Source organism: Zootoca vivipara, chromosome 14 (assembly GCF_963506605.1).
Source record: "Zootoca vivipara chromosome 14, rZooViv1.1, whole genome shotgun sequence".
Lineage (NCBI taxonomy): Eukaryota > Metazoa > Chordata > Lepidosauria > Squamata > Lacertidae > Zootoca > Zootoca vivipara.
The window spans coordinates 39,632,498-39,659,598 of NC_083289.1; positions in this window are offsets into that span (position 1 = coordinate 39,632,498).

Here is a 27,101-nt window from a genome sequence, read left to right on the forward strand (position 1 = left end):
GATTTGTGACCATTATGCTCATTTGCCTTCAGTAGCAGGAAATCTCTGCTTTCTCTTGTCTATTTTTTGGGGAATCCTGCAACATGTTTAAGTTTTTCCTCTGCTAACTATACATTGGAATCTACTCTGGATCAATATTGAGTAGAATTCGATGACAGATGCTTGATCAAATGGCCCTTTGGCGTGATCTGGGAGACTTTTCTTAGTATGTTCTTAAGTACAACTGCGTGTACACAGGAGCTCTCAGAGCAACTGGAAGCCTGTGGGTGATCATTAGTTCACCATACACCAATAAGCAGCTTTCATGTCGAGGACTGACTCTAGGTTTGAGAAGTCCCTAGGTAAAGTATGCTCTGGTTGACCTCTTCTTCTGCTAGTGGGGATGAGGGAGAAATTCGATTCAGTTCACATTTAAACCTGAACTTACCTTGTTCTCTCTTTCTGAAACAGTGAACAAACCCCCAAACAGCCATCTTTTCTCTGAATTTTGCAATCCAGTTCTCCAGTCAAGGAATGTGTCCAAAAGTGCATGTATTTGGCTAAAATATGCCTTAAAATGCACCATTTCCTCAAAATAATGAACAAAAATGCATTGCATCAGAGGAAATCACTTTGCAAAAATGTGTATATAAAGAAAAATAGCACGCAAACACATGTATAGATATGTCCAGAATGAATGTACTAGTGTAAAGGATGCGTACATTGGTGAAAATAGCATCCCAACATTCGTCATATTAGGCAAAATTGCATATAAAAGTATATACGGTACATAGGGATAGAGTCACACTAAAATGCTAAAGAATGTTCATGAGGATTTTTTAAAATTGCAAACTGACATGGAAATGTGGAGAGCTGAATTTAAGACTGGGAAAATGAGAAACTGAGACAAACCAAAATTGACAGATCCACCCACCCCTGTATGTTAGTGGACTCTGACGGGCTTATTTTACTCCAGTGGTGGAGTGTAGAAGGGTCAGAGGCTGATGGCTGCCATTTTAATTTCCCACAATGCCCTAGAGCTACTTGCTGCCAGGAGCATTGTGGGAAATTAAGACAGCAATTAAACTCAGCCATCTGGTGCTTCTCAGAGTACCCAGCTAGGAACAAAAATAAAAATAAAGGCTGGAACAACAGGTGTCATTTGTGTGCTCTGGAAATGCCTTGACCCCCTGGTCATTGCTCAAGGATCCCAACCCTAACATTCCTCATTTAATTGGCTGATCAGTGATTAGGTAGCTCAGGAAGGAGAAACTGCGGGACGTGTGGGTGTTTTTTCTTGTTGTTTTGACAGCCTTTGTTTTAATATCAAGCATCTATTGTTGTTGTTGTTGTTGTTGTTGTTGTTGTTGTTGTTGTTGTTGTTGTTGTTGTTAAAAAGGTAGTGGCCCCATAACGCTAGGTTTAATTAAAGAGGTTGTGACTCTGAACATCTGCAACAAATTACCGGTAGTAAGTGTAAAACACACACACATTGCAGATAGCGGTTTCATATAATGCTTCTGCAAAGTTGACTTTGGGGTAAAATAGAACACACACAAAAATATCAATAAAATCCATTAATGGAGCCTGGCAGTGGGTAGTCATTTAAATAAAATTAGCCGAACAACCTTCAAGAGCAATAAGTAATCAACATTTCCTTGCATTAGAGGCTCATTTTGTGTAAAGAAAAAAACAAACAAAACCAAAACACTATTAGATATTCTCCACAGTCTTGACAATACCTCTCTTCCCCCTTTTGAAAACACCATCTCATCAAGTGGTGAGGCGGATCTCCCTTTTGTTCAATGTGATTGCTTGCCAATGGGCAGCTGATGCTCAGTCAATGGGTCCTAATAGCTGGAAGATGTTTCTTTAATGAGCTGGTGGCGAAAACACCCACAGACTCAGCTTGGGATGAAAGCTGAGGGATGGTTGGCATAAGCCAGGGGTCCTCAAACTTTTTAAACAGGGGGCCAGTTCACAGTCCCTCAGATACTGTTGGGGGCCGGACTATAGTTTGAAAAAAATAGGAACGAATTCCTATGCCCACTGGACATATTTTATTTGTAGTGCACAAAAAACAGGAAAAATATTTAAAATGAAGAACGATTTTAACATAAACTTATAAGTATTTCAATCATAGCTGCCAAGTCTTCTGTATTCCCTGGGAAACCCCCGTTTTTCCTGCTGTCCCCAGCCAATAAAACAGTTTTTTTTGTTTTCCCCCGGTTTATTCTGGCGTGGTGGCCATTTTGGAACTGGGCGGAGCATGCTCAGAAGCGACTTTTGATGCTGCTTTGCCCAGTTCCAAAATGGCTGCAGCGCGACTTCTGGTGCAGCGGCCATTTTGGAACAGGGCAGAGCAGCATCAAAAGTCGCTTCTGAGCATGCTACGCCCAGTTCCAAAATGGCAGCAGCGCTACTTCCGGTCTGCTACTTCCGGTCCAGTCCCTTATTTCTCAGGCCGGAACTTGGCAGGTATGATTTCAATGGGAAGTCTGGGCCTGCTTTTGGCTAATGAGATGGTCAATATCCGGTTCCATATTTGTCACTGCTAGTCGTAGCAAGTGATGCAAGGCTTAAAACATTAAACGCTACCCCAAACACTAAGAATTCCACTTCACAATCATCCCAAAAGTAAACACCATGACAATAAAAAGACCCTTCGTTTTTCATGTTTGCGCTGTACATTGGCTAGTTATCCACTTATCCACTCTAATATTTTGCTATGTGGCAAATTATTATTTGAGGATGTTGTGTTTTATAATTACATGCTGCAAACCATCCAGAGAACAAAGTATCTGCCTTGCTGACCAAAGAACCCAGATTCAATTCCCAGCATCTCCCGATACCGTTGAGAAAGATTCCTACTTGAAACCCCGAGGAGCCGCTGCCAGTCAGTGTAGACATTTGTGAGCTACATGGACCACTTATTTGTCTCAGTTTAAGCCAGCTTCCTAGATTCCTTTCCTAGGACGCTGAAAGTTTATCTCCCCATCACCACCATGGCCAACCCTAGCGAAATTGCCATTGGTTGATTAGACCAGGGGAAGTTTCTTTCATGATTGAAAATAGAAGCTGTGAATGCAGAGAGTGAGAACCAAGTAATTAATACCACTGAGAATAGAAGTTGTTCCTGTGAGGTGGGAGTGTCAATGGAACACCCAAGTGCCGTGTCTGTTTTGTTTCAAAATGGATTTTAATAACATCACAGGCGAGAGTTGATGGACGGCAAGAAATTGCCAAAGCAGAGAAGATTTTTTTTAATGTTTTATTTATAGCTGGTTAATAAGAGCGCAGAGTAGGTTGTATATGAAATGCCAGCTCTGAAATAAATTCAGAGAATGGCTCGGAACAAACTCCCTTTTGCATGTGTTTGGATTAAATCATCTGTCCACTTTAAGCTATATATTTGAAAATAACGGTGGTTTTTAAATTTAAACTAACCATCTGAGGCCCAGGCTTCTGAACACTGATGATTAAATTTGCATTTTTTTGCAGCCGACAAGTTCTTATGTTCTTATCCTGGCTTCAAATTAAAGAAATGCATCTGGAAATGGCACTTCATCCGGGATTGCCAACCATTTTAGGCCTGCGGGCACGTTGGGATATTTGAGCGAGTGCTGGGGGTGCCACCCCCTCTATTCACAACTTTCCTTCTCCCCCAGATCAGCTCCCCGCACACACCCCAGGGCTGGGGAGAAAGAAAGAAAGAAAGAAAGAAAGAAAGAAAGAAAGAAAGAAAGAAAGAAAGAAAGAAAGAAAGAAAGAAAGAAAGCACATTTCAAGTCCCTTCAGATGGTAATATGCGTTACTTCACTTCAACATGTGGGGAGCAAATTTGGTCGCATTTGTTGGTGCTGACCTTTAAAGCCCTAAACCAGTCATAGGCAAACTCGGCCCTCCAGATGTTTTGGGACTACAACTCCCATGATCCCTAGCTAACAGGACCAGTGGTCAGAGATGAGGGGAATTGTAGTCCCCAAACATCTGGAGGGCCACGTTTGCCTATGCCTGCCCTAAACGGCCTCGGCTCAGTATACCTGAAGGAGCGTCTCCACCCCCATCGTTCTACCCGGACACTGAAGGTCAGTGACTCCCAAAATGGTTCGAAAACCAAGGCGCGGCTTCCAATTGGCTGCAGGAGCTTCCTGCACTCAGTCGGAAGCTGCAGAAGCCGTGTTGGACATTCAGCTTCTGAAAAACGTTCGCAAACCGGAACATTCTCGGGTTTGCGGTTTTCGGGAGCCAAACCGTTCAACTACCAAGGTACCACTGTATTATTATTTATGTATTTTTTTCACCTGCCCTTCACCCTAAGATCCCAGGGCAGGTTACAACATTAATATATAATATGAAAAACAGTTTAAAAGTTACAATAATAATGATGTCTGCATGTTCGCTGCAACGAATGCAAATGGGTGCCTGCAAGGGCAAAGGAAGCCTTTCTTGCACCCAGGGTGTGTGTGTGGGGGGCTGTACGGGCTGCCACGTGTGGCATTCGTACCCATCCGGACCTCGGCTGCTCTACTGCTGGGGGTGAGGCAGCGGGCCATCCTGTTACCCCTCCCAGGGTGGCACTCGAGGCGTGCTGCCCCCACCCCCCTTCGTATGCCCCATGGTGCCTGAACTGTAGGTTGGTCCCCCCCACAAGGCAAGACACAGCGATAACAGCAATAACCTTCATTGAACTAGCAGAGTGATGGCCAAACTTGGCCCTCCAGCTGTTTTGGGACTACAGTTCCCATCATCCCTGACCACTGGTCCCGTTAGCTAGGGATGATGGGGGTTGTAGTCCCAAAACAGCTAGAGGGCCAGGTTTGGCTATCACTGAACTAGCAGAACTAGACAACAGGGGCAAAGCAACTGCTTATATACATTTCTGAAGGCCTGGGCCACTCCCACTCCCAACGTGATTGGCTGTCTAAACTTCTAAGCTGCGAATCATGACTCAGAGTTTAAGGGCCAATGGCAGAGGCCCAAATCCTGAAATGTTCTGTGATAGGATATCACGTATCGAATTAGAACACGGGGGCTCAGAATTCTTAGTCCAGACTCAAGTTCAGGCAAACACAGACTGCTGAATAAGTAATTATGCCCATGTCTCAACAGCAGCTGGACTCCTGTATGTCCCCCACATGACTGCGGCATGCATCACCGAGGCAGGATGGTCACATGCAATGCTGAGAGCAGGGCTGTGGCCTGGTCCTGCTCCTCCTTCAACACCTGCCTGATGTACATGTGGATAACATGTGAACAGAGCAAGGCTGATTGCCACACCTCCTGCTTGCAAAAAACCTTAAACCTCAGATACAAAATCCCAATTCTAGGTAATCCGCCAAGGGGCCAAGCAATGAGTTTTCGCACCAGCATCCTGCTTCCCCATGTCAGATCATGCAAATATTTATTGCAAGCATTCAATAATAAATGGAACATTCTCTGTATTTGTAAATCTGTCATGTTTCGTTTTGGCTGGCAGCCTTTGATGGGGGTGGACAGGAGTTAATTTTGTTGCATCTTCCCTGTACCAGAGGAGGGTGGATGGGGACCAGAACATTTCACTTACTAGAAAATGATGGGCCTTAGAAGTTTGTGTGTGGTTCCAGCTCTTGAAATGACGCTGCCCTTCTCTTCCAAACTTAAAACATCTTTCTTTTGATACTAATGCTATGCATATTGCTCTCTTGAGCAGATGTTCGAATGTGATGGATTTGTAAGACGTGTATTGAATATGACTCATAGCCATGGGCAGCGTTTGGGATTCCAGGTTTTCACCATGCAAATTAAGATGAGAACATCTTGCATTGATCATGCAGTCATCTCAGGCTTATTTCTATCTGAATTTGCAAACCTGGGTCAAGGCAGCACAATTTCATACGGTAGTGACTGAATGCTCTTCTGTACAATATGAATAAAGAGAAGGTCCACTGCTACAGGCCAATCTGACCTCAGGATTCTGATGTGGATGGAGACTGGGCCAGTGAAATGGTTTCACATTCACACCCATATTTAGCATTCTGCTGCTTTGTGGCAAGGGGGTCTGTCTGTTTGCTGCAATCGCTCTTTAGCGTGGCAGGATGCGTGTATGATCCGCAACTGTAAAAGTTCAGGAGGATAATTAGTCGTTATAAATGGATATTTACCAGCCAGAGATAGCTGGCCCTATTTTCTTTTAAATTGTTCTGGCCCCTATCCAATGCAGCAAGCCTGCAAAGAGACGATGAACATTATAAATCACCGCAACAGCTTCTCAAGGTTTCGCTCAGACAGACACCCTGTGTACATAAAATTAGTAGGGGCTGATGCTTCCATGGTGATGTCAAAGCCTGGGTAAATGTAGATTAATGGACTAATCCCAAGGGTGGGGAGCCCCTTTCAGTCTGAGGACTGAGTTCCTTTCTGAGCAAACTTCTAGGCAGAGGGCCTTCTTAGTAGTGGCACCCGCCCTGTGGAATGCCCTCCCATCAGACGTCAAGGAGTTAAATAACCGTACAACTTTTAGAAGACATTTGAAGGCAGCCCTGTATAGGGAAGTTTTTAATGTTTGATGTTTTAGTGTGCTTTTATATCTGTTGGAAGCTGCCCAGAGTGGCTGCGGCAACCAAGCCAGATGGGCGGAGTAAAAATAATAAAATTATTACTAGTATTATTAGCCACATGCCAGTGGAGGGTGGGGCCAGAAGCAAATGTGGGTGCAGCAATCAATGGGAATTTTGCTTTTGTGAAGTAGGATAGTCTCAGCACGCACTTAGAAGACTCTCTTATGCTCATTTCAGGCAAGTATCCATCCCAGCCAGGCAAAAGCAGTCAAGGAATGTGCAGGCCCTGCTTCAGGCAAATGTGAGCTGCATGTTCGTGTATAGCAACTCTGTAGTGCAGCTGAGCCCTGAAGGGCTTGTTATCAGCATGGTCCAACGTTTAACAGCAGGCCCCACTTGCTAAAGAAAATGGAGACCCTCTGGCACGCTAACTCTAGGGGGCAGAGGTGTCACCAGCCCCCTCAATATTCCTTAGCAGGGGGCTCAGCCCTCACAATATTGGGGGGGGGGGAGGTCGAACCACTGAGCCGAGCATCAAAAGCAGGCTCCTCCTGAGCGCAAGAGAGGAGGAGCCATAGCCATTAAAGAAGAAGAAGAAGAGTTTGGATTTGATATCCTGCTTTATCACTACCCGAAGGAGTCTCAAAGCGGCTAACATTCTCCTTTTCCTTCCTCCCCCACAACAAACACTCTGTGAGGTGAGTGGGGCTGAGAGACTTCAGAGAGAAGTGTGACTAGCCCAAGGTCACCCAGCACTGCATATGGAGGAGTGGAGACGCGAACCTGGTTCCCCAGATTAACCACTACACCACACTGGCTCAAAGCTGTGCGGCCTTGGGCAAGGCCTCCTCCTGACAGCGCACCTTCTCCCAATGATGTGCGTGCAACATGCTGCTGCCCCCCTCCCCCCAATCTTTGGCCCAAGGCCTATGGAGAGCCAACTGAAGGCTCTTTGTTGTTCATTTTGCACCCACATCTGACATCACCTATAAAGCAGGGCAGGTGGACCATGGTTAGAGGATATCATGGTTAGAGGATAACCACTGCCTTAATCAAAGAAAGTTTGTGGCACAATGCATGCGTCCTGCTTCTTTATCCCAGGTATGGAAATAAAATGAACCCAGAGCAACTGCCTCACCTCCTTGTTCTGGATGTGGATGCAATTAGTTCTGCAACGACAGATGTTCAGCCCATGCAACTTTCAGGGTGAAATCCATGGGCTTCTGGGGGATCAGGAAGACATGTTTCCAGTTTCCTTTCCCCCCCAGTCAGAGTATTGGACAGAGACTTTGGAGACCAGAGGGCGGCAGGGTGAGACGGGGCCTTTTCTGCGGTGGCTCCCCGCTGGTGGAGTGCTCTCCCCAGAGAGGCTCATCTGCTGCCTTCATTACATATCTTTAGGCACCAAGTGAAAACGTTTCTCTATAGCCAGGCCTTTGGCTGATGGAACATTCCATGGCCTTTTAAATGTGTTTGTGGGAGAGGGGTTATTGGTTTGTTATTGTTTTATTATGTATTTTGTGTTCTCGTTTTATATTTTTATGTTGTGAAACCAACCTGGGATCTTCAGATGGGTGGGGTATACAAATTCAATAAATAATAATAATAATAATCCCTGCCCAACCATGTGGCTTCCTTGGTGGTCTTTGGCCATAGGGCTGTTGTGAGGACAAAGGCAGGGATGTCTTGGGGAGAAACCATCAATGTGACTCTATGCTCTTTTGGAGAACAAGGAGGATTCTTTCGGTGGGGGGAAGAGGAAATAATTATTATAATCTGCAAAACAGAAAGATCTCTATTTCACATTAATGGTGCGATCTAAGCATGTAGGCCCCATTGATTTTGATTGGATTTATGTCCAAGTAAAATATAATTAGTGCTACTGTCTTAGTTAAAAATGCAATTTAAGATTCTATTCCTTTCTTAATTTAGTTGTTGGGATTTAGTTATACTCTCTGGGTTGTGCTAAAAATGTACATTTGATGGTACTGCATAAATAAATTATTCATTGCAGTCCTAAAATAAATGTTTCTCTGTGCAATCCTGGCAGCTTCTGGAGGCAGATATCTGACTGACATTGCACATAAAAAATACCCTAAAAGCTCAGCGTTAATTTGATGTTGCATTAATAATACAGGCAGTGTGATGAGATCCACGTTGGGCGGCCCGCTCTGCAAACTGCCCTCTTGGTGGGCTCCTAACTAAGTTGGTGAGCTTATCTGGGAATGAGACAGCAGCTTTGATGATTGCCAGGTGGTTGGATCCAGGAGCCAACATCTAATTCTTCCCTTTGGGAGCAACACAAAATCAGGGCACCCCCCCCAATGCCCTAGGGCAGCTGTCCAGATATTGACACACTACAACCACCACCATCTCTGTATATTCGCCATGCTTGCCGGGGGCTGCTGGGAGTTGTAGTTCAGCAACATCTGGAGGGACAAAGGCTCTCCGCACCTTTGCTGGAGCCGTGCTACATTGTGGGCATTATCCGAAATCAAGACTCAACCCCTCAGCATTCATGCTGAAACTGCCACCGCCCACTGAAGTTAAAAGGGGCAGGGAAAGGCAGAGATTAGCAGTGGACCCTGTGTGTGGGTGTTGCTAATAATTTCATATGGAATTTCTGCTTGATCTCTGATGGCCTCGTGGAAATGAGCCATTCATATTGCTGTTGCGGCATGATAGGTGTGCATGGATGAGGTAGCTTAGCTGGGAGGTGCTGTTTTCATGCATAAGCCACGCTTCGTAAGCCTCTTTTACTTCCCCACGGTCAAATCCTCCTCCCTCCCCAAATCGTATTCTTCAAAGTGGGATTTCTCTCAGAACAGACCAATAAATTATTAAGGCTGCTGTTTATTTTTTACTATCCATTGGAGGGAGAGATGTAGACCAAACTATATCAGCAATTTAATGAAACATCGCACAAGGGAAATATTAAAAGTTTAGGTTGGCTGATTATGTGGGGAAGGGAAACCATCGGATATCAAAAAGGAAAAACGCTTCTATTTGTCTTCCAAATGGAAGAGCTGTAACGGATATGAATTCCTCCACCAAGTTTGTTGCTCATCAGAAATCTTTAGCCATTAATCGTTCTGCGGCTTCCAAAGTGTCGCCAGGGCTCAGCCTGAACGGGATCAATTTACTGCTATTGTCCCAGTGCAAAAATCACTCCATTTGGTATGCAAATTGACTTAGGGTCTTTGCAGGCTGCTGTAGCAAAATAACATTTACATTAATTTATGATCCATGGTGGCGGCGTAAAAGATGACACAACTCTTCTCCTCTCACGCATAGTATCGCTTTGAGATATTCTAATCTATGTGGTATATAAATAGGCTCAGCAATTCTTGAATGTTTTATCTGACTCTTCCCGAAACATGCAACAAACAGCTGACTGCAAGCATAGCAACGTGGGGGTGGGGTGGGGGGAATGAACAACTTTGTTTATTTGTTTATTTGTTAAATTTCTAGGCTGCCTATTAACCAAGATTCCCTGGGCACTTTTCAGAACATCAATGGAATACACAAATGCAATTCAATAAAACAATCCCCATCTCAATTGCATCAAAACACAGAACCAAAATTAAACTCAGAACCCAGCATAAAACAAAACTGTGCAGTCTAGAGATAGACCTGCATAAACTCAGTGTAAAACAAACAAACAAAGTTTAAGAACCAGACAACTCCAACACCCCAAAGACAAGAAAGGTGGGGAGAATTAGTGGCCAGATCTTAAACTGCACTAAAAATATAATTAGATCCAAAAAGGACTGGGGAAATTTTTTTTCAAAAAAATAACAATTCACCTGGGTGTGTCAATATCACAATGTAGGTGCCACTCAAGCCTCTTTGGGTAGTGCATTCCAACTAGACCCGTTGGATTGGAACAGATCTCGGCTAGTTGCCAATTCCCCCTTTCAGGGGAAGGTGGTGGGGAGGCCTGTGGTGGGCCAGCGGCAGGCATTCTTGGAGGACACAGATTAGAGCCATTCCATTCTGGGTTCAGGCCTGGCCATGGAACTGAATCGGCCTTGTTTGCCCTGGTGAACTTTGCAGAGAGCAGGACGGAGGGAGTGTGACCTTGCTCCAGCTTCTTGACCTCTTGTTGTCATATGATGCCATGGTATCCTCCTGGACCAGCTCTGGGGAATGGGAATTGGGGGCACCAGACCTTCCAAGTGTCCCTATTTTCCAGGGACAGTCCCAGATTTACAGAAGCCGCCCCAATTTCTGATTTGATCCTGGAACGTCCCACTTTTCCTTAGAACGTCCCTATTTTCATCAGAGAAATGTTGGAGGGTATGGGGTTATCTGACCTGCCCCCCCCCAAGCCATCTGAAGGCAGCCCTGTATAGGGAAGTTTTTTAAAAAAAAAGATGTTTAATGTTTTATTATTTTTATATATATTGGAAGCCACCCAGAGTGGCTGGGGCATCCCAGTCAGATGAGTGGGGTATAAATAGCAAAAATATTATTAATAATGCTATTATGGAATTGTTGTTGTTTAGTTGTTCAGTCGTGTCTGACTCTTCGTGACCCCATGGACGTCCCTATTTTTATTGGAGGAATGTTGGAGGGTATGGGGCACTGTACTACAATCCTACATTCAAGACCAAATTCAGAGAGTAGCATTGGGAGAGTGTCTTTTTGGCTCCTGGCAGCTACACTATGAGATGCTGCAGTGCTATTTAATATCTACATGAAGCCACTGAGAGTAGTCACTGGGAATTTCAGGGTGAGGTGCCATCAGTATGCTGATGGCATTCTGTTTATCCATAACTTCTGAACTGATTGGAGAACTGGGCGCAAGCTAACAAAATGAATTTCAAAGTAAGGCAGGAAGAACCAGATGCACAAATATGACATGGCTCAACAGTGTGATGCAGCAGCAAAAATACCCTAATGCTATTCTAGGCTGCTGCATCAACAGAAGTATAGTGCCCAGATCAAGGGAAGAAATAGTACCACTCTATTCTGCCTTAGTCAGACCACACTTGGAATACTGTATCCAATTCTGGGCACCACAATTTAAGAAGGATGTTGACAAGCTAGAACATGTGCAGAGGAGGAAAACCAAGATGATCAAGGGTCTGGAAACTAAGCCTTATGAGGACCATTTGAAGAACCTGGGTATGTTTAGCCCGGAAAAGAGGAGACTAAGAGGAGATATGATAGCCAGCTTCAAACTTCTTAAGGGCTATCACATGGAGGAGGGACTGCTCTGGAGGGTAGGACTAGAACCAATGGCTTCAAGTTGTAAGAAAGGAGATTCTGACTAAACATTGTGAAAAACTTTCTGACAGTAAGAGCTGTTCAGCAGTGGAACAGGCTCCCACGAGAGGTGGTGCACTCTCCTTCCTTGGAGGTTTTTGAGCAGAGGTTGGATGGCCATCTGTCATGGGTCCCTTAGTTGAGATTCCTGCATTGCAGGGGGTTGGACTAGATAACCCTTGGATCCCTTCCAACTCTAAGATTCTATGAATCAGGAAAGGCCATGCATTCCCTGGGCGCAGTGTTGAAATGGATGAGGAAAAACAAACTGAGCTGGAATCCTGGAAAGATAGTCACCATGGGTGAGTAGTTCCCATATCCGAGAAATTGGTCAGTTGCCTACCCTGGATGGCATTGCACTCCCCCCTGAAGGATACGGTTTGCAGTTTGGGGGTGCTTCTGGATCCTGCTGTCACTGGAGACTCGGATAGCCTCAGTGGTCAGAAGTGCCTGTTACCAACGATGACTGGTTTGATAGCATGTAGGCAGTGGTTTAGGGACGCGGGTGGTGCTGTGGTCTAAACCACTGAGCCTCTTGGGCTTGCTGATCAGAAGGTTGGCGGTTCAAATCCCCATGATGGGGTGAGCTCCCGTTGCTCTGTCCCAGCTCCTGCCAACCTAGCAGTTCGAAAGCATGCCAGTGCGAGTAGATAAATAGGTACCTCTGTGGCGAGAAGGTAAACGGGGTTTCCGTGCGCTCTGGTTTCTGTCACGGTGTCCCGTTGCGCCAGAAGCAGTTTAGTCATGCTGGCCACATGACCAAGAAAGCTGTCTCTGGACAAACGCCAGCTCCCTCGGCCTGAAAGCGAGATGAGCGCCACAACCCCAGAGTCGCCTTTGACTGGACTTAACTGTCCAGGGGTCCTTTACCTGTACCTGGGCAGCGGCGTACTTTGGGGTCTCAAATTTCATCAGCGCCCTGTGTGATGCCCAAATTTGGCGCCACTGCTTCTCGCCATATATTTTACATCTTAGTTGTGGGGGCCCCCACAGGGCCCTCCAAGACTTTGTGCCCCTAAATCTGCCTCTGATGTAGGGCAGCATGCATGGGGCCAATGACAGGAGGGATCACATGAGTAAACTGAATGCCCTAGAGGGGCAACTAGCTCAGTTATGACATATGGCAGGACATTTTGAGAATTCTCTCTACGTATGTACCCAGAAGAGAGACTATGAGGAGGAAACACTTTCCTTATGGATGAGATTATCTGGTAATTAAAAAGTCAACCAATTTGAGTTAAGGGTGCGGATTAATTAGATAGAACATCGAGAAACCTAATTTACCCAGTAATTTATTTTTAATCCAAGCTGAGCAGATTTTATCAGTGTTTTCTCTAAAGCTTGTACGAACTAAGTCACATTTAATTATCCTCCGGTGTAATGACCCAGATCTCTCTGGTTTTCTTGTTATAATTTATTTTATTTATAAACAGATTAATGTCTTCACATGTAGGAGCGAGAGCATCAGTGGCATTTAAAGTAGCGCTTTGCCATATTAGATTTCTGAAAGAAAACAGTAGCAAGATGGATATTATTTATAGCCCGTTAGGTTTCTGAGTTTCACAGCACCGTCCTTTGTAGGTTTACTTCAAAGAGGTTCCCACTAAATTCACGGTGGCTTATTCTCAAGTAAGGGCCCATGGGATTTCAGCCTCCAAGTACAGCTTTTAAAAACCTTATTCTTCCTTGCAACCACCCTGTGAGGTAGGTCAATAATGTTCCCATTTTACATACATGAAATGGAGGCAGAGATACAGAGTTACCCAATCACCTCATCCTACACTTGAGAAACAGAGTGGCGGTTTGTTTGAAGACTAATCAAAAAGTTTGTGTGTGGCAAGGGCAGGGCCGGTGCTAGGGTTTCTTGCGCCCTAGGCGAGATCACCTTCTGGCGCCCCTCCCGGGCGTCTGCCTCCTCCCTGCGGGCCTGGCCCAGCCTTCACCCCCTTCCCTTCCCAGCGCCCCTTCCGCTTACCTGCGACGTCAACGGCTGGGTTGCTCTGGCCGCCCTCGGGCTTCAGCCACGGACCCCCGGGCGCAACAGCAGCTGCTCCCGCCTGCCCGAGAAGTAGAGCACGGCGATGGTGCCTGGAGCCGAAGGCCCGGCTCTGGCGCATGCGGCCGCAGGAAGGGGCTGCTCTCGCCCCAAGTGTCCTCCACACGCCGCTGCCCTCAGCGCTCCGGGCATGCCTGGGTTGCACCGGTGCCGCTGCTGCCGCCTGCCCTGGACGCGGGTAGGTGGTATCGGGGCACAGCGGCTGCGCAGCAGAGCGAGTCCTGCGAAGCCAGCAACGCTCCCCGTCGTGCCAGCGCCCCCTCCATTTTGGCGCCCTAGGCAACTGCCTAGTTAACCTTAATGGATGCGCCGGCCCTGGGCAAAGGAGAAGCCACAATCCTATGCACTTGCAGAGCTGTTGGTCATTGGGGCTGGTGGGGAGGAGCTTGGGAAACCCAAACAGCTTACCCCTCAATAATATATACACTTATATACCCCTTTCACATTCACATACCCCCTATTATATGCATATCTTACTTAGCTGGAGAAGAACTGGACTGCTAAATTTGGAAAAGTGAGAATTTCAAAGGATGTTTAAGTTCCAATTCCTGTACTGTTCAGAAAGTGCAAATCGGGAAGTTTTGCTTTAAATTCGAATTGAATCAGATTTCTCCCTACTGCTGATTGTCTTCCCTGTTTCCAAAACACAAATTAGAATTCAAAATAGGAATGAACTAAATCTAAATTTTACGACACACACACACTATATGAAATAAAATAAAAAATAAAAATGCAAGGAAAAAAATACACACACATTGCAGAGCACACCCCTTGTTTATATATATATAGACTGTAAAATTTGGAAAACAGCCTGGTGTCGACAGCCTCTGAAAGGACCTCGTATATCTCTGATGGTATAAACAAGCCTTTAAAATGTTACATTATTATGACATCCTTTAAAGTCTATGAAGTCCTGCACTAATGATTTGGAACAGTTTGGTTCATCATCTGTGCCATTTTCATTTGAGAGCTGATTTTGGATTGATGCCTGTAATTGAAATTTGATGTTGTTTGTTCAAGCTAAAATATAGATGATATGCAAAGTGACACACACTGACTGTGTTTTGAGTTGCAAACTGCTCCTGCAGAATAGAAGATGATGAATATTAATGCAAGAGGCTTTCAAGCCTATTGCTATATATATATATATATATATATATATATATATATATATATATATCTCGCAACACCTTGGAGGTGGGTGCAGAAGGTTCCACAGTATGGAAATGATTAAAAAAACACACCACCAAATCCTTTTCATCAACATCCTCTTAATAATTCACCTGCTACTTGAAATGATGTGCCTGAGTTAGTCAAGAAAATGAAGTGCCATTTAACATAAGGAGTATATTGTACCTTTAGGGTGCAATCTTAAGGCTGCTGTGTGTGTAATCCAAAGGCAGTTTAACCATTCGTCCAACAGTAGGGATGGACCAATCTGACAAAGTTGGTTGCTCTCCTTTTCTCTCTCTCAAATCCAGTTCTCCACATTTCCACATCCAGTTGTGAATGTATTTTCCCCCAAGCAGCGGTGGAGGAAGCCGCTTGGGCGCCTGGGGCGGCGTGTGTGTGCAGGGCCCATAGGGGTGTGGTGAGGGCGGGGTGCACCCCGGGGCCTCTGGAGTCTGCTCTAGTTATCTCCCGCTTGGACTACTGCAATGCACTGTATGTGGGGCTACCTTTGAAGGTGACCCGGAAACTACAACTAATCCAGAATGTGGCAGCTAGACTGGTGACTTGGAGCGGCCGTCGAGACCATATAACACCAGTCCTGAAAGACCTACATTGGCTCCCAGTACGTTTCTGAGCACAATTCGAAGTGTTTAAAGCCCTAAACGGCCTCGGTCCAGTATACCTGAAGGAGCGTCTCCACCCCCATCGTTCAGCCTGGACATGGAGGTCCAGCTCCGAGGGCCTTCTGGTGGTTCCCTTGTTGCGAGAAGCAAAGCTACAGGGAACCAGGCAGAGGGCCTTCTCGGTAGTGGCACCCGCCCTGTGGAACGCCCTCCCATCAGAGGTCAGAGAGATAAACAACTACCTGACATTTAGAAAACATCTGAAGGCAGCCCTGTTTAGGGAAGTTTTTAATGTGTGACATTTTAATGTATTTTAATCTTTGTTGGAAGCTGCCCAGAGTGGCTGGGGAAACCCAGCTGGATGGGTGGAGTACAAATAATAAATTATTATTATTATTATTAGCCTGCCTCCTCCCACTCAGATGCCCTACAGCTGGGGGAGAGGCAGTGGGAGGACCGTTTGCCACTGCGTCTCTCCCATAGCTGTCAAGTCTCCCGTTTTCCCCGGGAAATCCCCGTTTTCCCAGCTGTTCCTAGCTGAAAAAACGGATTTTTTTGTTTTCCCCGGGTTTATTCTGGCGCGACGGCCATTTTGGAACTGGGCGGAGCATGCTCAGAAGCGACTTTTGATGCTGCTCTGCCCAGTTCCAAAATGGCTGCAGTGCGACCTCTGGCGCGGCGGCCATTATGGAACTGGGCAAAGCAGCATCAAAAGTCACTTCTGAGCATGCTCCGCCCAGTTCCAAAATGGCGGCAGCGCTACTTCCGGTCTGCTATTTCCGGCCCGGTCCCTTATTTCTCTGACAGCAACTTGGCAGGTATGGTCTCTCCCAGGACCGTACCCACCCCTGCCCCTGACCCCGCCCCCAAGAATCCCCATGACAGGATATATTGCTCAACACACACATTTCAACGTGATTTCCCTGTCTAGAATGCTCTTTCCACCAGTATATGCGTTTTAACACACACTTTGCTCCAGTATGTGCATCTCTGCAGAGAAGTGCTTCCTTCTGCCCTTGGCTAAGAGCTGTACTGACATCTCTGAAGCCTGGAGAGACCATGAACAAGAAACTCAAAAAGGTTGGTTTTTGTGCTCTGCCAGTGACTTCCTTGGTGGCCATTGGGATTGGGTGATGCTCTGCTCTGCCTCCTCCTCTGTTGGTGTGTTTGTGCCATGAACTGGCAGGACAGCAGGGAGGATGAAGAGGGTCCTGGCAAGGGGTGCTGGGGCCAGCTGGGGATGGGGAAGGAGAGTTTGGTATAGAAAGTACACATGAGTTGATGGAGGATGGCAAGGGCAAGGGGTGCACAGGAACCAGAGCAACAGGACCTATTATTATTATTATTATTATTATTATTATTATTATTATTTCACATTGGATTTGAGTCTTGTGGACATACAACCTTTCTTCAAACAAGTTTCGAGCTGTGGAAAGCTAGAAGTGCTTTTAAAGATGAATAATGCCTGACTGGGAAAGAAATGCTGGGAACTTATTAGCAGACAAATGTTGTTTAATCAGCTGCACAATGGGGATCACACACAGCAGTGCTAATCAGATGGAGGAGAGACTTTTGGTGGCAGGCAGCTTCAGAGTGAACAGCAGATGCTTTATGAGGAGACGGAAAATAGAATTTAAAAAATTTCATCCCGTGTAATTTATTCAATTTAGCACGCTCTTTATCCCATTTCCCATATGCTGTGGTGTATAACTCCCCCTGTATGTTTTGTGGTGTTCCACATACATTTTACAGCCAATACATTAAGAGAAAACTAGTAATTGGAGGGCACACTTGGAAGAATGCAGCAAAACCTTGTGTCTAGCATTTCTCAAGGAATACAATTTCTGTAAACTTCAGTGCAAGCTGACCTGAACTGCACCTCCCAGACTCGCGTGAGTGAAATTATTCTTCAGATTTCACACTACTCCAAATCTTGTGATACAGTTGTTGACTGTACCAAAATTCCCAATTATTGATTTATCGTGAATGAGATTATTTGCGATCTGTTAGCAGACCAAAATACAACTATTATGAACATGGTGGCCACCTTTGCAGTAGCAGCTAAAAAAATCTGTTGCATCTTTCTAAAGACGTCTGCTGTGGACTGCAAAGAGGGCCATCCAGAATAGTCTCCTGAGGTTGTTAATCTCAGTTTGTATTGATCATTGTTAGTCTTGTATATTATTAGTGCCATGTTTTGTCCCTGCTTCCTCTGTGCCTTTGCTGGCAAAAGTCTAAATTTGTTACGGATTTCCCCTCCATGTTCTTTGCGATGGCCATTGTGCCTCAGGCAAAGAGAATCGACTTACTCGCCTATTATTATTTAAGCTTATGTCCCACCATTTTAGGACTCCACTCTGGACTTGTGTAGCCTTTTCTTCTCCTGAATATATCCCACAAGGAAGTGAAGGTTCAGGGCCAGGGTTTTCCTACTCCTAGATGGGCTACCTTCACAGGTCGATGAGTCCTATCTGCCCCTCACTTCCTCTACAGCAGGTGCAGAAAGTATATTCTTGACTGTTGGACCCACTATTGGCCTTAGGGTTGCCAGAATCAATAGTGGACAGGACTTCTGTGCCTTTAATTGCTCTGCTCTCTTTTGAGTCTGGAAACCTTAAAGAGAAACCAGCAGACCCTTTGTTTAATTTCCAAGCAAAGGGTCTGCTAGTTTCTCTTTAAGGTTTCCAGACTCAAAAGAGAGCAGGGCAATTAAAGGCACAGAAGTCCTGTCCACTATTGAGTCTGGCAACCCTAATTGGCCTCTGTAACAGATTAGCCCCAGCATGGAAGATTAGAAAGAGTTGATCCACCTCCAGCTTAACTGACAGCACATCTTTAGGAGGCGGGACGGTGCCCAGTTTAAAAAGGAGGGAATAACCGTTTTGGCAGTTGGAAGAGGGGGAGTGTGGTGATGAAGAGGGAAGAAGAAGGTTGTGTGGCCAGGATAGTGGTGGTTTAGGTTAGGCTTAGGATAACTTGAAGTTAAAGTCGGACAGAGTTAATGTATAACTGTAACTAAGCTTGTAAACCTATGCATCGTTAAGAAAAGAAAAACCTATGTTCTCAAGTAAATAAAATTCACCTTCTTTTTGGGCCAAAGTCTCGGTTATTCCTGCAGTGTATTAAAACTCACGGAGGTGGAGACTCAGAAAAGGGCAAAACTTACCTAAGGAAAAGGGGATAGTTTGTGTCCTAGGAAGGGCAGTATGGTGAAAACCTAGAGTGCCACAAGTTTGCCAGGGTGATATGGCAGACTGATACAATGGGGATCTGAGTTGAGGGAGTCCCTGTTCTGTAGGCAAGAGGTTGTTCATTCAAAGGCGTAAGGAATTGAGTGGGGATTGCTTTACTCCTGTACCTTTTTGTCTCACAATCTATTGGCAGCATTGGCGAGGGGGTTCGCCGCAGCCTCATTCTCTCAATCTGCCATAGCCTGTCTTCACATGCAGGGAAAGTCCCTAACTCATCAAGGGTATGAGACCCATCGGCTCACCTGGTTTAGCCGGCCAATCAAAGCCGTTTCCTGGCGTCTGGCTGCTGTCTTACACTGACAGCTGCTATGAGCCACAGGTGAGACCTGAGTGCAGGGTGGGGACCAAAGGTGGACAAACTGCCCCAGAAGGTACATGATGTGCCCCCCCATCAGAGGTACTACCTCTCCTCTAACATCCCATGCACCCAAAAACAGATTACCGTACATTCCAAAGAATACAGGGGGTATAAGAACACACACATCTCAGGTGTCAATATTTTTAGAAATGCAAACGATGGGATAAAATAGTGATTTAAATATTATTTATTTATTTTGGTGATAGCACATCATGAATTTTCATGTGGGCTTTTAGAAAAAGATGCACAGATTTATGCAAAAATAGGATGGTTTATTGTTGACCATTGATTTTTCAGTCAAGGCTCTCAAAGTGACTTACATAAATTAATTATAAGATGGTTGCTGCCTTAATTCTCAGAATCTAAACTGTCATGGCACACAAGGAAAAATGAATGGGAGGGAGAAGGGGAAAACAAGCTCATGTTTTGAATCTGAGAGTTCTGAAAGTGACAGCCAATGTCTATGGTTTTTCTGGGAGGAAAATGGAGGCTGAAAATATTACGCACCTAAAAATGGTAGAAACCAGTAATAGAGACTTGTTTCCTAGGAGGGACAAAACCTTTGCAGAGAGACAGACAGTGGAATGATGGGGCTCAGGAAAGGAAACATTAAGGAACAAAATGTGAAATTTGAAAGAACAAAGCTCACAGTTAAATTAAATATCCAATTAAGCTATCTGCTTGGCAGCAAAGTATCTTTTTGACAGACGATTAGTTCTGGGCAAGTCAAAACACTTCAGTTATGCATTCACATAAGGCAATTAAAGAAAGTAATTTACATTTGAGGCAAGGAAGTTGTGAATTAATTGGAAATTTTTATGGTTAGTGTAAGTCCAGATGAAGCTGGCTTCCAGCACTCTGCTAGATTGGTTGGAGGAAATCACCTGACTTTCCTGAGAGTCTAACCTAAAGAGAGCAAAATTAATTTAGGCTGCTGATGGTTGCCAGTTGCTGATTCTTAAATTCCTTTAGCATCTGTTTGTAATCTATCTTAGACTTAAAACTGAGATTGATTCAACAAAAAATGATGCTTTTGGTATAGTGAGCTCTGCAGTGCCTCTATAGGAAGGAGTTAGCTAGTTCAGATGAATAATAATAATAATAATAATAATAATAATAATAATAATAATAATTTATTTATACCCCGCCCATCTGGCTGGGTTTCCCCAGCTACTCTGGGCGGCTTCCAACAGAAAAATAAAACACAGTAATCTATTAAACATTAAAAGCCTCCCTGAACAGGGTAGCCTTCAGATGTCTTCTAAAAGTCTGGTAGTTGTTTTCTTCTTTGACATCTGTTGGGAGGGCGTTCCACAGGGCAGGCACCACCACCGAGAAGGCCCTTGGCCTAGTTCCCTGCTACTTGGCTTCTCGCAATGAGGGAACTACCAGAAGGCGCTCGGTGCTGGACCTCAGTGTCTGGGCAGAACGATGGGGGTGGAGATGCTCCTTCAGGTATACTGGACCGAGGCCATTTAGGGCTTTAAAGGTCAGCACCAACACTTTGAATTGTGCTCGGAAACGTACTGGGAGCCAATGTAGATCTTTCAGGATCGGTGTTATGTGGTCTTGGCGGCCACTTCCAGTCACCAGTCTAGCTGCCGCATTCTGGATTAGCTGTAGTTTTCGAGTTGCTAATAACACCTTTTGGAGACATATGATATAGGTGTGCCTGAGAACAACAAAATTGTAGAGTTGGAAGGGACCCCCAAGGGTCATCTAGTCTTACCCTCTACAATGCAGGAATCCTGCCCACAGCCATCCCTGAAGGGGCTTGAACCACCAGCCTTCCGGTTAACAGCTAGTGGTATCATTTGTCTAGTCAGAAATTATTGTGCACATAAACTATAGGTGGTATATGGCTCCGTTGAAATTCACGTTAAATCCATTAATCTCAATGGGCCTGCTCTAAGTAAAAGTTAATTGCTCCTTTGGATACCTGTTTGGAAATGTGAACTGCCATCAGGATCAATGTGCTATTTTTCTTGTTGATTTCAGCTGACAATGTTTCTTCTCCAACTGCCCCCTGCATTCCATTTGCAAAAATAACATAAACTTCAGAACCAAAGTGAAGGGGAGCAGCAATGGAAGGGGTGAGGCAAGCCAGACCCACTGCTTACTAAATGTATATTTTGCTTGAATTTTTTTTTAAAAAAAACTCTGCAAGAAAAGTTGCCCAGCCCACTCCTATACAGTGGTACCTCGGGTTACAAACACCTCGGGTTACAAACACTTTGGGTTACAGACTCCGCTAACCCGGAAGTAGCACCTCGGGTTAAGAACTTTACCTCAGGATGAGAACAGGAATTGCGTGCCGGCGGCGCAGTGGCAGCAGGAGGCCCCATTGGCTAAAGTGGTGCTTCAGGTTAAGAACGGTTTCAGGTTAAGAACGGACCTCTGGAACGAATTAAAGTCGTAACCAGAGGTACCGCTGTATCCCTTTTCCCAACCATTGTTCCCCTGCTGCTGTTGACATCTGTCTGTCTCGAGAGACAATGGAGTGCGCGTACAGTGGTGAAGTCAAACCACTACATTAGCAGCACTGGAGTGACCTCCCCAGGGCGCAAGCCCGAGCAGTGTTTATGGAGGTCCTGGACTGCCCAGTTGACAAGACCCTGCTCTCAGCCTCACTGATGTGATCCAAAGCAAAGCAGAGCAGTATTTTTCACACCAGCTTGGCTGCAGGAATTGCTGGAAGGAGGTATACAAGGCACCATCCATCCGTCCTAATAATAATAATATATTATTTATACCCTGCCCATCTGGCTGGGTTTCCCCAGCCACTCTGGGCGGCTTCCAACAGAAATATTAGAATACACTAATTTCTTAAAGATTAAAAGCTTCCCTAAACAGGGCTGCCTTCAGATGTCCTCTAAAAGTCTGGTAGTTATTTTTCTTTTTGACATCTGGCGGGAGGGCGTTCCACAGGGCGGGTGCCACTACCGAGAAGGCCCTCTGCCTGGTTCCCTGTAACTTGGCTTCTCGCAGCGAGGGAACCGCCAGAAGGCCCTCGGCACTGGACCTCAGTGTCCGGGCAGAGCGATGGAGGTGGAGACGCTCCTTCAGGTATACTGGAGGTATACTATCCCACAAAGAAGCAGAGGTATAGGATCAGAGTTTTCCTACCCCTAGATGGGCTACCTTCCCAGGTTGACAAGCCCCAATACCCTCTCCACTTTCCCAAATCGAATTCTTTCACCCTCCCCGCAAATTAGAACGATAATGTGTGTGTGTGTGCGCGTGCATGCGCGTGCATGCATGTACGCATTTCTTCTATGGTGGAAATGGTAAGTGACCATTAAGTAGGGAGCGCTATAATAAATTGTTTTGACTTTTTGAAACAGTGACATTAAAAAGCACATTTGGGTTCCAGAGCATAATTAGCCCATTATTCTACTAAATGGATTTTGCTTTATTACACGTTTTCCCTAATATAATTTTTATCCCAGCGATGAGTGCATTAAGCCGTTAGGAAGCCTCTCCTGTGGGCTAGAAGCTGTGATTTGGGTGCATCATTTGTATGTAATAATAATAATAATATGAATAATAATAATATGAATAATAATAAATAATAACTTTTTATTTATACCCCGCCCTCCCCAGTGAGAGCCCAGCTCAGGGCGGCTGACATCAATAAAATTACAATACAACGTAAAAGAAAGAAAAACAATTGATTAAAATGCAGATTAAAATACAATTTAGATCTAAAATTGTTTTTAAATGCCGCCACATTTTAAAATGGCCCAAATCAAAACCCAAAGGCCAGGCGGAACAGCTCCATCTTGCAGGCCCTGCAGAAAGATGTCAAATCCCGCAGGGCCCTGGTCTCCTGTGAGAGAGCTTTCCACCAAGTCGGGGCCAATACTGAAAAGGCCCTGGCCATAGTTAAGGCCCATCTAGCCACCTTATGGCTTGGGATCTCCAAAATATTGTTATTTGTGGACCTTAAGGTCACTGTGGGGCATACCAGGAGAGGCGGTCCCGTAGGTACGAGGGTCCCAAGGCCAACTACCTTGTATCAAATGTGTCATGGTGGACGAGGATCATAAAGCCAGCGAGTGATTGTAGTGATGTGTAAGGCCCCACCCCCTGGTCTCAATTCAAAGGTGCCTTATATATTTCACAACTAAGCAGAGCCGACCCATCCATGAGGCAAGGTGAGGCAACTGCCTCATGTGGCAGGATCCACGGGGCGGCATTTCGCGATGTAGTCCCCCATGGTTCCCTGATGTCGATCTTCACTCACCCAGGCTAAATGTACTACCATTGCCTCCATTCCCAATGACCTGGGCTTGTTTCTGAAATGACACCAGCACATTACTGAATCTCAACAGCCTTTCCATTGCTCAGATCATCGCTTCTGAATTGTGCAGGAGTGGCAAACACAGGGGGGTGCTGCTGTACCCCCACAAAGAGCAGCATCACTGCCACTTCCTGGGATGAAATGGGGTAGGGCAGTGTTGCGCTTGGGGCTGTGTGGACCTGCCACTGGAGCCAATCTGGTGGTACCATCAATGTCCCTGCCCAGCCCAGCTCTCACTAAGGCTCTTGGCCTCAGCCCAATCAATCCCAGTAAGTGAAATAACACTGAGGCTGGGAGGGCGGCACCGGTGGGGCCTCACCCCACTGTGCTGGCTGCCCCCGGAACCATAGGAGCCAATTCCTAGGGGCTGAGGGGTCTTTCAGCCTCTTCCCCATAAAATATTTGAGGGGGCCGGACCCCTCCAAAGTTGATGAGCATTGCCACTGAAATAGTGTTCATGTGCCACATCATGTGACCATATGGGGCGGGGCTTAACTCCCCCCCTCCAGTGTTTTATTCAAGTTGGCACCGCTGCCTGGAATTATGTAGAAAGCTGTTTGCATGTGCCACAGCTTTCTGTTTGTTTCGGTGATCTCATCAATATTTTGCTGCTGGTTTCCTCCTCTTCTGTCGTCCCCGCCCCCCTTATGCTGCTGATGTTGTGAGAATCAGTATTTTTTTTTTTTAAAAAAAATTGCATAGATATTATGCTATGTATCGGCATAACATAATAATTTGGAAATGTGAATTTTATTTTACGTAAACCCCTTAGAGATTTCTACAATATAAGTGGCATATAACTACTTCTTCTTCTTCTTCTTCTTCTTCTTCTTCTTCTTCTTCTTCTTCTTCTTCTTCTTCTTCTTCTTCTTCTTCTTCTTCTTTTAAGTTTGATTTTAACCAGTGCTTCCTTCCCACTCAAATGTTTAGGGGTACTCTCATTTTCCTAATATTGAAATACTGCCCCTCAACGAGGCCAAACTTAGATTCACAAAATGTTTAGGGGTATGCGTACCCCTCTGTCTCCCCAGAAAAAAGCACTGATTTTAGCAGCTTTATTAGACTTCCTATTTTGTTGGCCACGAAAATGGGGGTGAATGCCTGTTGGGCTGTCATGTTTCAGGGGAGCGGCAGTGATTGAAATTTGTGGTTTTTAAGTGTGCAAAGTGGGCTCCATTTGCCTCTAGACACACCATCCCAGCAGCATCTCTTAGAAAGTTATATTCCCAGTATGAGGCAAGCATACAAACAAAGTCTCTATTAACATTTCCCCATCATTTATTCATCCAGTTATAAATAATTTTGAATTATTAGCTGAGCTTCTGACTTCACCGCTACTCTTTCCTACTTGGGGAACCTGCGCCGAACCTTGCTGGTCAAAGAATGGTATTGATTAAGTTAGTTCTTTGAAATGCAGTTTCATCTCCTTGAAATTTGCAACTTGGGCTCAGAGAAGCAGGTGGGGATATCTGTATTTAACAGACAAAAGCTGCAAAAGTTCAAGGCTTGGCTATTACTAGCAGGACTTCATTTACTAGCAAGTCATAGAACCCCTTGGAATGCTAGCAAGTGCAACAAAAATAATTCCAGTGATTTCTTCCCCCTTCACACACGGTAAAGGTAAAGGGACCCCTGACCATTAGGTCCAGTCGTGACCGACTCTGGGGTTGTGCGCTCATCTCGCGTTATTGGCCGAGGGAGCTGGCGTATAGCTTCCAGGTCATGTGGCCAGCATGACTAAGCCACTTCTGGTGAACCAGAGCAGCGCACGGAAACGTGTGAGGAGGGTAGGTAGCGCCATCACCTGCCCTGCAAATCGAGGGGTATTCCGTTAAAGGATTCCGGGAGCGTGGCCTGGTTCGAAGCCTGGGGAGGTTAGGGCCTAAGGCACGCCCCTAACGGTGATCACAGGGGGAGTTCAGGTTGATGTGCATCACTGGGCTCCTTACTGGTGGTTAACTCTTCCCGGACGTCCAACACACGGGTTGGAGTTGGATATAGACAGTTAAGGTTCAGTGCCTAAGCCAATACCGTAACCAATAAAGTTGTGGCCTTTTCGCCCACTAAAATCTATCTGATGTGTTGAGTGTCTTTATTCTCACGGGGAGGGAGGGACATTGCCACGCAACGCCGTTTACCTTCCCGCTGTAGCGGTACCTATTTATTTACTTGCACTTTGACATGCTTTCCAACTGCTAGGTTGGCAGGAGCTGGGAGCTCACCCCGTCGCGGGGATTCGAACTGCCAACCTTCTGATCAGCAAGCCCTAGGCTCTGTGGTTTAACCCACAGCGCCACCCGCGTCCCTTCATACACGGTAGTTTGGGTATTAAAACACACTAAACAAATGAAAAATGTAGCAGAGCATTCAATGAAATTAGGAGGAATGAAATGAATGGGGGATTTTCCACCTCTGTGAATCAAATCTAAATACTCATTTCCCTCAGCGAGTGTTCAAAGTGAGATTTAAGCCTTTCCAACGCTCTCATTCCAAAAGGTTTTGTTTTCCTAAATTCAATAGTCCTTAAGTCAGCTTGTTTCTTAAAATATTGGGTTCTGTCTGGAAAGAACCTATCAACAGAGTTCTGTGCTTGTCTCCTCAGAAGTAAACCCATTAAATTCAATACCAGTGTACTTGGGTCTAGCTTGTGGGCTTCTCACGGACGAGGATGTAAGAAGCAGCCATCCAGGATCTCAGGTAGAACTCTGAACTTGTGTGCACTTCTATTATGTCATTGGAATGGGATAAATTCTGTTTCCTGAATTTTTTTTTAAAGGATGGCTGCATACACACCCTAAACTGAAAGAAAATCCTGGAAATTGTAGTTTGCTAATGGTTCTGGGAATTGTAGCTCTGCAAGAGCTAAACTGCAGGTTTCTAAGATACTTTTGGGGGTGGGGAAAATTATGCTCTAAATCAGGCATGTCCAACTTTCAAGAGCCTGAGATCTACCCCCCACTATAAAAAAAACTGGCAGTGATCTACCAAAGTTGTTGAGCTTCTTTTAGGAAGCCAAAGTTTGTGTGGGGGGGTGTCTGTCCCGCGATCTACTGCAATCTACCCGGACCCACCCGCGATCTACCAGTTTGCAGCCTATGCAAGACTGAAAAAAGCCCAACTCTGCATTGCAACCTATTCCATGCAACATAATCAGTGTCGTATTTTGTTTGCGACAGACATTGCTAAGGACTCAATGAATATTGTTGCCAGTTTGGGGTATTCAACTGGCTGCCAGACCCCTCTAATCTCAGGATCCAGCAAGTGTTAGAATTTAATCAAGGCTTCTAATTCTTGGAATAGTCAGTCTAGTCTCCTGGTAAGGTGATAAACCTGGCTTGGTGTGAGACAGAAAATGGGTGTGCCCCCTTCCTTCAATAGATAAAGCAAGAGTTTAGAGTACAGTAGAGAGTTTTGGAGCAGCAATGTGACCTAGAGGGAAAAGCAGCAATCTGGAGGAAGTCAGAGAGCTATGTTTGATGTCTGTTTGACTGTGTATGGGAGAAACAAGACTCTTTTGGGGTGTGGATTCTGTGAACCCCTCCATCGTA